Raw genomic sequence first — 15,854 nt, 5'->3', positions numbered from 1 at the left:
TTTGACGATTCAAAACTGTATAGACAGATCTGCTCTCCTCTAGATATTGAATCCTGCAAAATGACATTAATATAATCTATTTTTGGTGTCAATTGTATGACATATCTCTTAAGGTTAATAAATATTGCTTCAAGAGACTTAGTAGAAAAAGTAGTCTGTACAATATAGAATAGTTAATTAATAATGCAACTTTAAAGCATATTGTTTTAATAAAGGATCTTGGTATCTACTTGTAGCTTTGTTTCTCTCATCACTTTTATAATATTATATCTAAAACACACATAATATTGGGCTTTTTAAGGAGATCATGTAGGGATTTTAGTTGTATTTTTGCATGTAAATCTTTGTATATATCTCTGGTTAGATCTAATCTTGAGTATGCTAATGTAATATGGTCTTCTAATTATCAAATGGATATCAGTAGACTTCACTCTCACTGCCTTGGTCTCTACTCAATCCATGTTCCAGCTTACTCAACCCTAAATCATTTACTTTTCCATATTTCGTTCTGCCGAACAACATAAATTATTTACAGAATCCAATTAACAGAATTTCTGCAATAGTAAATTAGCACGCAGGAAATCTAGATTTTTTTCTGTTACTCATTAAACTTCTTTAAAAAATCTGCATTTAGATTAATCTTAAGTTCATTTCATAGTTTGGTTTTATAAGTGATAAATGTATATATACACATTTGTATTCTGTAAATGTGGTGAACTTTAATGGAAGTAAATAAATAAATAAATAAAAAACACCAAAAGGGTCTACATCCCTGGGTTATAATCCACAAGAAACTTAGCATTATTGCGTAAAATAATTAGCTCTTATTAACGAAACTGTTCTTTTACAACTTTGTTCGTTTTTTTACAGTCATTAAGACTGGTACTTTTCATGTTGCAATGTTAACTTTTTACCGGCTGAAAAGACATTGCGAGGAGTTTGAATGGCGGTTTTTAATTAATATTACTTTCTCGCGTCGAAACGTGCACAATTTGTTTAATTTAATAATATTGAAATTATACTAAATATGTAGCATTAACTGTTCATTTTAAATGAAGGATGATCTTGAAAACCTCATACAAATGCCGCCTAAATTTAGGTGATTGAAAATGTAATCACAAATGTAAACTACGCTAATCCTACCAAGTCCTTTAAGCGGACTGCTACTGGATTAGGCTTCTCATTATTTCAGGTTTGATATTACAAACATGGTCTGAATATCTCTCTCTGAGTTTTGTCATTTATGATGCCGGTGAAATGGTTTTGTGTACGTAGTGAGAAATCTTTATAAATGTATTTATATTGTTTGCTGAAATTTTAAATTTAAATTATAAAATAAACCGTTTTTTATGAAGATTTTATACTCGTAAGATTTGCTCAATGAATTATTTAAATAAATAGCTATTACTTATTTGTATGTATATAATTATATCTGTAGATTAACAACTGAAGAGTAAATGTTAAAAACACATGTAAAACATAATAACTAAAAGACTACTAGAAACGGCTAGAGCGCCTTATATACAGTGCTTTCATTTCAAAACGATCCACCCTTAATAACTATCTTAAAAAAAAAAAAAAAACACGTCAAATTAGATATACAGCAGGACGTTTAATTATGCATTTACTGAAGTTTTGTCAATCACCTCCTCACCTCCAGCTAACCTCACTTTATTATGTCAAATGGGAACCCCTATCGTGTGATACATCATAGTAAGGAGCGCAAAATTCTATATTCAACGGTACCAAAAAAAATGAAATCGGTAAATGCGTAAGCAAATAGTTAGCGAAAATGTCTAGAAATGATGAATATTTTATTTACGCCAAACTTTGGTATGTCAAATGGATACCCCATGGTGTGATACATTATTTTAAAGGGCATTCATTATGCTATCAATGGTTGTAAAAAAAAATAAAATTGTTTAACCAAGAAGCAATTAAAGTGTAAATCGGTAGAGTAGAAAAACAAATTTAATTAGTTTAACAAATTTATTTCATTAAATGTTCAAAATGCGAGCCGTTATTAGCAAGACAATAAAAAAGCCTGTTTTCAAACTCCTTACAAACATTGGCAAGGGTCTGCCCGCTAATTTCTCTGCATTCTTGAAATATTCTATTTTTTAAATTCTCAATACTCTCAGGTGGGGTTTTATAAACTTTGCTTTTTAAGTAGCCCCAAAGAAAAGAGTCTCGTGGGGTTAGGTCCGGAGACCGCGCAGGCCATTTGATTGCACCACGTCTGCCAATCCACTTTTCTTGAAAATTTTCATCAAGCCACTCTCGAACTACCAAAGTGTAGTGCGCGGGAGCTCCATCCTCCTGAAAATGTATATTATTTTCATTCAATAATATAGCACCATGTTGATCTACTTGATTTTCCATAGATTGGATGATGGAAGGGTATATTGCATTTTCTAAAAGGTTTAAATAAATTTCGCCAGTCAAATTTTCTTCCAAAAAAATGGCCCGATTATTTCATTCCCATAAATTCCTGCCCAAACATTAATTTTTTGGGGATATTGGGTATGGCCTTCCCGAAAAACATGCGGATTTTCATTATCCCAGTATCTATACTTATGTCTGTTCACCAGGCCATTTAAAAAAAAAGGTCGATTCGTCACTGAAGCAAATGTTCTTCAATAAATGGGGATCATCTTCTCTTTTTTTTTTAACTTTATGTACGGAACCAGTGGAAATATTTGTTAGTTTTGCGGCCTTTGGCACAGATTTACAGAATATTTACAGTATTCTGTAAATCTGTGCCTTTGGTATAGACAAAGTTGGATCCATAGCAAATTGTCCTAATACTTTAACTTGGCATGCTTCATCGACAACTTTATTTTCATATTTTTTCTTATTGCAAATCGATCCCGTCTCTTCAAATTTTCGTATCAATTCTAATACGTATTTATTGCTCACGTTTTTATCTTGATACCTTTCATTAAATGCTGTCGCGGTTCTGCGAGCACACGTCAAACTGACAGTTTTAACAATAATAAATCGCCTGCTTTTTAGACGCCTTAAAAATGTAAGGTATTGCAGTGTTTTTTTGTACCTATTAGGTAGGTTTCGCAAAAGATATAAGTGAAATAAATACACATACAAAGTTATAAGACTGCAATGATTTTTGAAGACACTTTTTTTTCTCGCAAATAACGGTACACATTCTTTACTTAAAAAAATAAATAATTTGCTTGAACTAAATTAGTACTGTTTGTTACCGCAGATTTTAACTTCTAAATTGCTTGTATTTTTTTTGATGATCTATTATAAAAAATGTAAGAATTTTAAAATGATGTAGGTACCACACTAAAAGTATTCATTTAAAATACCAAAGTTTGGCGTAAATAAAATATTCATTATTTCTAGACATTTTCGCTAACTATTTGCTTACACATTTACCGATTTCATTTGTTTTGGTAGCGTTGAATAGAAAATTTTACGCTGCTTACTATGATGTATCACACGATGGGGGTTTCTATTTGACATTTTAAAGTGAGGTTAGCTGGAGGTGAGGAGGTGATTAAACGTCCCCCTGTATATCTAATTTAACGTGTTTTTTTTTTTTTTTTAAGAAAGTTATTAAGGGTGGATCGTTTTGAAATGAAAGCACTGTATATTTAATAATTTATAAAATTTAGTAGATAAACTGAAAAAGAGTCAATCTAGATACGGTATTTATATACGGTTTACTTTATATAGAAAGCATTTGTGTGTTGATTTTTGCCAACCCTTTAACTTTGCTATAGAACTTTTTCCTCTATGCCTTATAGTTTAGACGCTAGCTTTGCCGTACGCCTTGTTGACGAGGACCGTATATATATATACGTATATAATATATGTATATATAATAATAATGTAATAAATATATATATATTACGTATATATTTATATATATTTTTAAGAAAAATTTTTATAAGAAATCCACTATTTAGTCAATATTTTTACTGCTTGCATATGTGAATTTTAATAGTAAAATATTTTACAGCAAAAAATGGTTGGAAATATTTTTATAATTAAGATTTTTATTCCCTGGTATTCTTTTCATTCTAACAATAAATTTAAAATGAATGACTTCTCTTGCACAACTTTATTACATCATTTTCTTACATCTTTTATAGTGAAAACTAGAAGCGAAAAAAAAATAATTTAGTTAAAAAAATTCTAAAGACGTATACGAGTTAGTTTTACGATTGTAGTTTTTATCCAAAAAATAATTTTAAATAATTTTACAATTTACAAAATAAATTAAAAATGCAGACTTTATGAAAAGGAAAATATTTTCTAATGCTGAAACCCTTATCAGCATCATTAGGCCTCGTATGCTCTTTCATAAAAATGACCACCTATTGAACTTGTCTTAAGTGAATTTATCGAGGCAATTTAAGTTTGAAATAAGCTGTAATTTTGTATCCATGAGAGTCCTAAATAAAAGTTGTTATTTGTCACTGGCACAGAAAATGTTGCTATGATTGTTTTAGTTAGGTATCGTCTGGGCGATTTTAATATATGCATTCAAAAAGCGAGTGAGATACAGAAAAATGTTTGAGAGCAAAGTTATTCAGATTAGACAAATACATGTCCCCCATGTATTGGTGCAGATCAATTTGATCTTGAGGTTATTGTTCAAGCTTAATTTAAGGTCAGAATGGTATTAATGTTACTGTTAGAACTAAACATTTTAAAAATGCCTAAGCGGGTGAATCAAGCATAAAATACTTAAATAACCTTAAATATCTTGACCTTGAGGTCCATTATCAAGGTCATTTTCAAGTTGAAGTGATTTCATTTATTCGGGACTCTGTTCAGGCTGGCTTCCATCTTGGATAACACTTCATAAACTTATATAGGCTGCCAAAACTTTTGGCATACGTAGACTTAGAAACGAGGTGAAGAACGATACTCCAGCAAGATGATGTAGCGCCATATTTTGCAGTGGCTGTTTTGACAGCGACAATTTTTATACGAGAATTATGCTGGGTGAGTTGGACGAGGTTATCCGGCTAACTAGCCCGCAAACTTTCCCGATGTGTCCTTTACAGATTTTTATTTGTGGAGCTATTTAAAGAATGCTGTTTCTTAATTAGGACATACGGAGGCAACTTCAAACATTCGTTTCGTAGCTAAATCCATCAGAGGCAAGGAGACTCAGGCTAATTAAGCATCCCAAAAGAAATAGTTCTTAATAAATGAAACCACTCGAACCTAAAAATGACCTAAATAACTGATCTCAAGGTCAGGATGGTTAAAGTTATTCAAACATATGTGCTTGATCCAGTTGCTAAAGTATTTTTTAAATATTTAATTAAAACAGAACCAGTAATCAAAAATCAAGTTTTTTTTAATTTCACATTGACTTAACCTCAAGGTTACGATAACAAAAGTTTGAAATATCATTATGAAGATAAAATTTCCCGCTCTTTTTGAATCCGCTACAAAAAAAATAGAATTCCCACTCTTAAATTGATCTTCAAAACGACTTCAAGGTCAAAATGGTCTCCACAAATACATATCCCTCCGTCCGGTCCTGAACAACTTTGGTTTCAAACATTTTTCTGTATCTTGCTAACTTTCTGAGCAATTTAAATGCATATATTAAAATGACCAAACCTGTATAATGTTGGCAGGTTATTATAATTATATATTCTGCTCCAGATCCGATTTTCGTCAAGCTTATATACATTTTTAAAAGAACGAATTTCCAGCCTCACAGAGTCCCAAATATTTTTGTTATTTATTTTTAACTAGTTATCCATGTTATGAATTTTGTTTTATTTAAATAATACTTTTTTTTTAAATTATTTTCATGTAGATTATACTAATTATCATTTTATTTAAGCTATGTATAGCGTTAAGTTACGATTTTGTTGATGCGGCTCTAGTTTTATATATACGTTTTAGTTGTCGGCGTTTAGTCACAGACCGTTTGGATCGAACCGCAGCAATCGCGATTCAACTGCTGGATGCAGTGTTGCCAGGTCAAAATCACAAAAGCGGTATATTAAATCAATCATCAAAAGAGCCGTAGATTTAAAGAAAAAACAGAAGATTTTTTTATTAAACACATTATTTTTTATTTTAAAAGCTAATAAACACAAAAATATGGTTATGATCAACAAAAGTTTTATTGCTAAAAATAATCAACTAACTAAAGTTGCTACCGCCTAAGACTTTATGAGTGGTAATAACAATACAGTGCACAGCTAATTTATTTACTTTGTTTTCAATAAATTAATTTGTCAAAATTTCCTTTTTGCATCTGCAGAAAAATGAAGCAAAACTACACATAAAAAGTAAAAATTTGAGAGCAGAGGATATACCGGGGTATCATCAGCATACGGCTCAGCTCAAGCATTTATTTAAAATACTTTTAAGTTACTTTCGAAGAATCCGAATTTATCAGCATGCTCCATTGTCAATTTTTTGAACTACTTTTCTACTACTATATTTGAAAAATGCATTATTAAAGATACTGTAGATTCCTCCTCTGTGCCTTCAAAAATACAGTTAGAGTTTACTAATGACATTTTTCAAATATTAAGTTTTCAAAATTATAAAAATTCAGCCAACGTACGCAAAGAATGTGTGATTTTTCTGTAATCGAATTTCCATTTAAAATCTATTGGCTTGTCTTTGCTTCGAAATATAAATTGGCTTCAGTTGGCTTGTAGTTGTCTAGATTTTTAACATTGATTTTATGTAGAAAATAGGATCTTAAAAATGTTTTTTAATCAACAAGCCTAAAAGGATTTTATAAATGTGCACCTTCGAGAAGGAAAATTATAATATTTGGGCCCGGTAGACAACACTTTTTATTTAAATTATTAAATAGCCGTAATATATACTTTAAAACTAATAGAAGCCAAAGTTAGCAGATCTTGTAAAGTAATTAAGACTATCTCTGCTGATTGTAGTTTATCAGTTGTAAATGCATCGACAAAATAAATTTTTAAATCATTGTATTGCTCTTTTATTCTACAAACAACAGGATCCCGAGACAACCAGTGCGCTTGTTCTGCCCGCAGTATTTTGTGAATTTGGTTTGTTTAAGTTTTTGAAAGCTTTAAGAAGTTTGTCATCCTTTTTGGACTAGTGCCAATATAATTATGAATATCTCTTATACAATTATCATTACGTTAAATGTACAGAAAGCAAAACTGTGGCAGATCCACTGCATAAGAAAAATGTGAGGAATATCTGTCTTAAGCGTAGACAAAACTAAATTATTTGTCCAACCATAACATTTGCTCCATCAGATACAAAAGCAATAAGGTTTTTTAAAAGGGAATCTGTTTTTCCTCAAAAAATGGTATGGTAATGATTTCTCTGTAAATATCTTGTGCTTTGAAACTGTTTTTCAGTTAACGTTAAAATTAAAGTTGGTAATGCATCATGGATTCTAAAAAACACTAATATAATATAATAGAAAATATAACGACAAAACGTTAGGTATATAAATATTTTTGTTTAATATTTCTAGTAAAATGAATTTATTGATGAAAATATCGGGCATTAGTAATCCAATGTTTTCTAATACTTAAATCCGTTGACTCATCTATTATCGAAGAAAATTTGGATGTCATCAAAATCGCACATAAAGTATTAGCCCCATTGGCCAATTACATTTTTAATTATGACAGTAGTCTTTGTTCTGCCACATGTAATATTTTGCGCAATTTTCGGAATCGGGGCATACCTTGAAAATAAGTGATCGAAGATATTCTGCTTCTCGAAGCAAATTATGCTTCGCTGTCAATGCTGAAATATAGCAGTCTACTTTTTTTCTAGAGTAGAATACCTTTTGGCATAACCTTAACCAGTATAATAAATAGAGTGTTATAATAATTATTTTACAGAATTCTGTGCAAATATTTTAAGAGCAAAATAAGACTTTTGTTTTTCTATAAACATGTGTCCTAAAATGCACCCGCTTAGAGTTATAGCCTGCGCAAATTGCTTGAAGAGAATCGATTATTGGAAACAAACTTTATGCGTCAAATCTTCTGAAAATTTGCATGTCGCCAATTTTTTAGGTGTTCTTGACATTTTCCATCCCAAAAATGGTGTATGTATGTAAAATTTTTGCCTTCTGTATTTTTTCGATACAATTAATCATTTTCGACAAAACTCCTGGTAAACGAAAGTAGAGCATTTTTAAGCCCGATTAAACTATCAAATCAGAAAAAAGAAGTGGCCGTGACTGCTAAGATTTATGTCTCTGTTGAATAACTTTTATGTCATATAAGTAAATACCTGGCGTTTTTAATTCTTGTCACTTAGATATCTTTAAAATCATTATTGTTATCGTTCTTGTGTTTTTCGTCTTAGTTAAAATTTTCGTTTTAATAAGATTAAAATGGAATTAGATGTTCAAGTGAACCATATTCATTTGAACATCTTGCTGACATTCATTTTATTTATGGTCTACCGGATGGTAGTGCGCTAGAAGCACAAAGATTATATGCAATAAGATTTCGTAAACGCCATGTCTCCAATAAGCGGACTTTTACAAATTCTCATTGGTACCTCCGGGAATACGGAAGCTTTCAGACTTCCAGAGGCGATGTCAGCAGACCACAAGGAGTCCGAAATTCAGCGACAGAGGAGCAGATTTTAAATAGCTTTGACGATAATCCTGGCTTAAGTACTACACAAATGGCGCGGGATTAGGGTGTTTGTCATGTAAGTATCTGGAGGGTTTTGCATCACTTCAGCTTATACCCTTATTACAAGATTGCGCGTTTAAGGTTTGCTATCTCAAAATTTTCCGCTACGGTTGGAATTCTTCAACTTAGCACTTTACATGTTTACGAGGAATCCTAATTTTTTATTCCGTATCTTTTTCACAGACGAAGCCTAATTTAAGCGAGAGGGGGTTGTGAATTTTCGCAATGTACATCTTTGAGCATTCGGAAATCCGCACGACATCACACAATTACATCAGCAGCAATAGTTTAGTCTGAACGTATGGGCAGGGATCGTTGGAGATGAAATAATTGGATTCTTCTCTCTTCCGCGAATTTTAAATGGTGACGTTTACTTAGATTTTTGACAAAAACTTACATGGTTTACTGGAAAATGTGCCGTTAATCGTACGTGAACATGTAGCTTATGCATGACGGCCCTCTCCCCTAATTTTCGGGTAACAGTACGCAATTATTTAGACCGTACTTTTCCCAATCGATGGATTGGCTGAGCGGGTCCAATAGCTTGGCCCTCACGCTCCCCAGATTGCAACCCGCTTGATTTTTTTTTGGGAATATGTAAAAGGACTAATTTATGATGCAGGGTCGGTGCCTTTAATTTAGATTCTCCATCAGCGTATCATTAATGTCTTCCAAGTTTTACGAAACACTCTCTGAAATTCAAGGCACGTAAGAAATTCTATGCGGACGAGAATGAAGGGCTGTATCACCGCAAGGGAAGGCCATTTCATTTATAACATTATTATTATTTCATTGTTACTACATTTTAATTTAAAACTTAGATATTAAGCAGGAATAAAAGTTGAAGCATCGTCACAGCCGACCTGTTTGTTTCTAATTTGATAGTTTAATGGGATTTAATAAGGCTCCGCTATCGTTTACAAGCGATTTTATTGGAAACGATTAGCTGTAAAAAAAACTGAAAAAAACAAAAAATTAGCAAAACCAGATCGTGTTGCTAGATTTTAATCAAAAACATAAGACGGGGGCCATCATAAGGGTAAAGCGCCCCAAATCCACCCCTAAAATTGGGATTACACTATATTTGGTACGGAAAATATCAAGAGTACCCAAAAAAACGGGGACTTGTAAATTTTCAATTGACGCATGACTGTAGCCAGTGTTATAAATAATCGATTTTCTTGAAGTAATTTGCGCACGCTAAAGCTCTGACTGGGTGCATTTTAGGATACATGTTTATAGGAAAAAAAGTATTATTTTAACTTCAATATTTTGGCATGTTTTACTACTGTGATGCCTTAAAAGTTGCAACTTTTCCGAACATTAATATTTCTGTGGCCAGTTTCCAATAGTCTTCTGTTTTTGATATTTCAGGAGCTAGGATATTAGGAAATTCTTTTTTTTTAATTTTTAGACCACTTTACGTTTCAGCTGCAATATCTGCACTGAATGCACCTTTAGTGTTATTATAAGTTAAAAAACAAAAAAAATTATAATATTCGACGTACCTCATTGTTATTATTATTAGCCCTCCTAAAACTTAAACTACAAAAATTGAACATATATGTATTATGATTAATAGGTGTACGAACCAAATTAGAAATTACTGCTAATCTTGTCAAAAAAGGCCAATAATTTATCTAATAACTATTTGTCATATGCGAAGACGAGGGTGTTCATCACCTGACTTTTTTTTAAGACACGGAGGTATCCCCGAAGCGAAAATCTCGAATCGACAGAGACGGTAAAAAAACTTAGTGTCGCTGCTATCACTTCATGTTTTAGGCTCACAATATATTGTTATTATGTATAATTTTTAATATTCTGTTATGTTTTTCTATATTTTTTTAAAATTATTTTGAACGTAAGATTAAAAGTTTTAACAATAGACTTTAATAGCTTTGCAGTAGAGCGATAGTTATAGCATGAAAACGGTAGATTTACCGCTAAAACAGTAGACCTGGCAACGCTGGATGGATGGACCAGTCAAATTGCAGTCGTTTAGTAGAAATGGCGAAATTCAATGAAAAAAAATTTCAAAAAAGGTTTTCAGTAGAAGAAGTCAATAAGTTAGTTTCATTTATGTATTTTCTTCTTCGTTAATGGTTGCAGCTATGTAAGTATTTAATTTTGTGTTTACTTTTTGCGCTTAGGTTTAAAGCCGTCAAATAATTTTTTACTAGTAAAAAATGTATACAGAGAGCAAAAAGTCTGGAAATCTTAAGACATTAGAAACCATACCTTATAGGCAAAAAACTCTAAAATATAACTTTTAAGATTCATGATGGAGACCTACCTTGAAAATATTAAAGTTGCGGCAAAAAACATACAAGCCAAAATTTAAAAATCCTTTTAAGGAAACTCTGTATCTTTTTTCTTAGAAGTCCAGATCCTTTTTTCTGATTCCAAAAATTCAATTCAATGCTTGATAAAGTTATCTTTAATGGTTTTCTAGATATGCGACTTAACCTACCATAATAATCATGCAATAGTTGCATTAAAAAGCTACTGATTTTTTCCCTTCTTTTTTCTACACATTGTGCTTATGGCAGGATTATAGTCGCATATCTTGAAAACTCGCGGAGAAGAGTCTAACAAATATAGAATTTTTGGAATCAGGAGGAAACGACCTTTCATATTGAGTAAGAATATACAAGGTGTTCTATTTAAGATTCTGATATGGTAGTGTGTAATTACATCGTGTTTTCCACATCGTTTCTTTTCTAATAATGTCAATTAGAGCCATTGTTCTTTTTACTCTTCTTTTAAGATAATTATACTTAATACTGGTATTGACTTTCATCAGAAATCTAATCCAAATCGCAATCAAAATCAAAAAATTAAACGTTCTATATATTACTGCTGCAGTTAATCGCAATCGCGAGCCCCACCAACTAAACCGCACTTTTATCTCGCACTATTAGTGTTTACGAAAATCCCGCAATTGGCGATCGGCGTGTCTTTGCGATCTATTAGGAATCGGCAATCCAAATTATCAAGGCTATCAACCACCAATTATCTTATTCACACCGGCGACGTGTCGCAGTTTGGAACGCTTTTGGCTTTAATTTCAATATTAGCGTTTATATAATTCATTTATAATTGTTTATAAATGAATTTTATAAAATCTAGCTAAGCTAAAGAATATGTATTGTAAAGTAAAACTAAACCTTTAAGCGGCAAAAGTTCAAAGGATAAATTACAGGTTTCTCTATTCATTCACTACAATACCCCTTAGGGTTCTATCAATCCTCGCCAATTGGTCACGACAAATCCAACGAAGTTGTTATTGGTTTAGATTTATCGAATTTTGTTCTTGTTTTTGCAAAAAGGTAAATAGAATGAATTACGTTAGTTTTTCGTCTATACATAAATACTCTATCAATCCTAAAAATTATTAATACAATATTAAATATGTTAATTTCACAAAATAAATCCGAGATATTTTCTTATAATAGATTTGGTCGAGAAACTACTAATTTTTAGGCTGAGCTATTCCAAATTTATTTTTCTATGAGTTTTGAACAACATATAAATTTTTCTCAATTTGTTGTAATAAATTAGATTAAAGATGGGACGTGAATTCTATAAGTTATAGAATCATTTTTACCTTATTTTGATCATGAATATTTTATTTTGCTTTATTTTATAATTAAGTTAGTATATACAGTGTGTCCACCTTAGTGTTCCTATTTTAACCGATTTGCAAAAAATAAAATAGTTTGATAGGGTTTGACAAACACTTTTATTTTTTTGTTTGAATTACCTTGATATTCAAACATCAAATCTGATAATTATGTTACTCATTATTTGACTTTGATTGGGGTAAGTGTATTACTTTCAATCAAGATTCACAAAATACCACACGTTCAGGCATTTTTAAAATACTTTTCTAATTTAGATTTTCTAAGCAAATGGAATGAAAAGTTTTGCATCCCCCTAAATTTTGGAAAATTTTATTAACGGCAAAAATAGATTAGAGACCTATTAATTAATTATTTACAATTAAGAAAACAACTAAAATGCTCCTAAAAAAATATAGTTCCGTGTATTTCTTCATACTGTTTATGAGATTGGAGGTCTGCTGTTAGGAATATTCTGCCATCTTCGAGCAGCATGAATATACTCTTGTATAGTCCTAGATTAGCTTTCGCGTGCTGCCACTATCCTGGAAAGTATCTCCCGAACATGTTTCATGGGATTCATGACTGGCGATAGTGCGGGTCAATCCAAAGGATGGATGCCTTTCGATTCCAGATGCTCATTTACAGCTAATACAGTGACATCTGGCGTAATAATCCACAAATACGAAGGCCTTACCAATAGCTCGTCGCTATCTGATGAAAGGGTCTAGAATCTCCCTCACGTATCTGTCATCGGTCACTGCCTTGAAAGAAAAAATTGGAGATGATTAGCCTAGCGAGCACTTCATTGGACAAAGGATAATACGAGATGTGCACGTCGGGGTACTTTTATAGCTCAGCGATACCTCAAACTTGTTACCAGTTTTCGCCTCCGCAAAGTAAAGACCGATACTTATACTCCCAAAGCATCACGCATATATCTTTGGACTACTGGTATTGCCATAATTGAGTTTCTTTAAATAGTTACGTGAATATAACGGTTGCGTTGTTGATTAGTTACACGCCATCTATTGCTAAGAGAATTATTCTGAAGATAACGATTCCAAGTGCGAGTCAAATCACTTTGCCAAACCCCCACTGTATTAGCCACAACCTTTGAGAATGGCCTTCTTTAAGTAAAGCCACTATTCTTCCATGGACAATCTCAAGAAATTTACATATTTGCATTGCCACTTTTTTCATGCTACATGATATTGTTTTTAAATTTTTAAAATAACGTTGCGTCTTTTGGCAATCATATATACCTTGTGTTTTTCTTATAGACGCCATATTTAATTTTTCATTTTTAAAATTTTTGCAATATTTCGTTTTTAATTTGCTAAAGGAATCATGTTCTCCAAATAGTCTTCAAAATCGGACCTTAATATCTGGTACTACTTGCCCAAACATTTATACTAATAAATTATTTTTATTTTTATATGACTTATCGAGACATCTTTTCAAGTTAACTATTGTCTATAGCTATGCCCAAAAAATTCAAAACCACGCTTAAAATTGTTTTTTCGCAAGAAACCGGTTTATTTTCTAATGTAATTAGAAAAAACAAATTCATATATTGTACTGCCAAATATAACCTCTATAAAACTATTTAATAATTTAAACTCTTTGGATGGGGTATAAACAACCATAAAGACTTGAGAAAAAAATAATTGCGCTTTAAAATTCAACAGTGCACCATGCAAACACACAATAAACCAAACCATTTTTAATCGTCTTGTTAAATAATATACTTTGCAAACAATGATAATATGCCTTTGACAAGATGTTAAATGGCTGATGTTAGATTGAACCCATTTATGTCTAAACAGTATGATAAAATTAATACAAAGTTACATTAATGAAACATTTCTTTATTCCTTTTATTTTATTGTATGTAAACGTTAAAAAAATACACTTCCCACAATATTTTTTTTATTATGGCGCTGATTTTGCAAACCTAAATCTATAAAAACTGAACCAGGAGCAAATAAAAAGAGTACACTATCATTTTTCACTGTGAATCCTATCAGCTGTCAGCGGGTGGGTCTCTTTGTAAAAAGTATATATGCACCTTTATAAAATAGAATATTGCGCAAATGAACTGTATATATTATGCAGGCAGTGCTTTTGTCTGAATTCGTACCCGGTTTTGCGTTTTATTTTTGCATTTAATCGAATTAAAAGTGAGTGCTGATGGGTGTTTGCGATTTGTTTGTTCAGAATAGGGGGCGAAATTAATTGAAAAATATTTTAGATTGGCTTTTTTGTAATAAGAGATTATTGAGCATATACAATAAAATAAATGAATGAGTAATTAATGATGCTAAAGATACATTAACAATAAAATTAAATAACTGATGAATGCTTAAATAGTTTAATGCAAATTAAAAATTAATGTTTTTAACTTATTTTAACATTTTTATAATCTAAAAGTTGAAACACTCTCTAGATATCTAGTTGAATTTTAGTGGTTTATAAAAAAAATTAGATAATTTAAATTTTTTTTTTGTTTTAGGTATACACAATATTTTGTTAAAATAAATTCAAAATAATAATCCAATATTCTCAAAGAGACTTAAGTATATGAACAAATGGGGGGAGAAAGTACTTAGTAAACTTAAAGTCCAAGTCTCATAAATCAAGCGTCTATTTAAAGGTTACGCGTTTCGCCGCATTAGGGCATCATCAGACCTAAGTAAAATTAACAAAATTAAATAATACGGAACAGAACGCTAATTAACAGCAAAGACATACCTATCTAAATACAAAAAACTGCACACTGACTCACACTAACATAAATAAAAATAAAATAAGTTTACACCATCGCGTGTATCGTTATTGACTAAAATATGAATTTTAAAACGCCAAATATCACATCCAGTAAATTTTTTACATATTATTTTAAAAAGATTTAAAACAAATACAATTATGAAATGAAAAAAAATATACCAAAAAAAAAAACAAAAAAAAATCAAAAAACACAGGGATCGAACCAGAGACCATTGGAACTGAAGTCCGAAGCGTATACCTTGTCGTCAAACCAGGGTAATGATGTAGGATGCGAGTAATTACGTTATATGAGACAAGATTAATTTTTTTTTTTTATATTGGAGATTATTGAAAATGAGATTAGGTTCGAAATTAAAGATATCATTGACACAATTTAATATTGGGCTTCTCTTAGCTCTTGTAATCTCCAGCTTTTCGAGGAGATCTAGTTTTTTACCTTTTCCACACTCATGTAATATAGTTACATCATCCGACACCGAAAAATTATGACCAGTCGATAAAAGATGATTTGCAAAGGCTGACTTTGTTTCTTTAATATCGGTGTCCTTATAATTGTTATAATGTTTATTTATTTATTTAAAAAAATTCATCCAGCCGCTTCACCTTATACTATAATTCCCCCAACTATAATTACATAAGTCATAACAGAGTAAAATAGAACATAACAGACAGCAAAACTTCTACATATACACTTATATTACACCTGAAGGCCACGAAGCAGAAAAACTGTTGGGCGCATTCTCCCAGAGATAGCATCTACGTGAGCCTCTCAGTG

The 15,854-nt window shown here is 31.3% G+C and overlaps 1 protein-coding gene across 4 annotated transcripts in view; it reads left to right on the top strand.

Annotated features, from left to right (window-relative positions):
• The window catches only part of LOC126738159 (kinesin-like protein CG14535), an 871,125-nt gene that overhangs the window by 707,201 nt on the left and 148,070 nt on the right, over positions 1–15,854 (top strand). The window lies entirely within an intron of this gene.

Source organism: Anthonomus grandis, chromosome 7, assembly GCF_022605725.1.
Source record: "Anthonomus grandis grandis chromosome 7, icAntGran1.3, whole genome shotgun sequence".
Lineage (NCBI taxonomy): Eukaryota > Metazoa > Arthropoda > Insecta > Coleoptera > Curculionidae > Anthonomus > Anthonomus grandis.
This window is presented reverse-complemented; position numbering and strand designations above follow the sequence as displayed.